We start from the raw sequence: 532 nt of genomic DNA on the forward strand, positions 1-532 counted from the left end.
CCCACATACACATGCATATATGCGTCAGGTGCGCCTACGTGCCGCACATGTTGCATATCGCCGCAAACGGAGTGAGAGCAATAATTTTAGAGCCATTAAGGTTCACACCTGGGCGTTTTACAGCGCTTATCGACGCGCTGTAAACGCCCTGCAAGTGAAATCCCATTATTTCCTATGGGCATTGTTCTCACTTGGGCATATTTCAGCGTGTCGGAACGTGGTGAAACACGCCCTATGCCCACAGAAGTACAGGAGCTTCTTTGGGGCGTATTTCCGCGCGTATCCATTAGGATACAGCCGGATAGCCCTCGTAAACGCGCGTTTGACACGCGTTTTGTGGGCTGCAAATCGCGGTTAAAACATGCACCGCAAAACACGTGTCATACACGCATATTTCGAAGGTGGGAACCCAGCCTAAAGGAGAACTATGAGGTGAGTGCTTTTCACTCACCTCATAGTTCTAGCCGACCTGTGACAATGAGACTGTCACAGGTCGGCTCAGTAGATACGGAAGTGAGCGAACACATACCGG

Source organism: Nanorana parkeri, unplaced genomic scaffold, assembly GCF_000935625.1.
Source record: "Nanorana parkeri isolate BGI_ZX_2015 unplaced genomic scaffold, ASM93562v1 scaffold1554, whole genome shotgun sequence".
NCBI lineage: Eukaryota > Metazoa > Chordata > Amphibia > Anura > Dicroglossidae > Nanorana > Nanorana parkeri.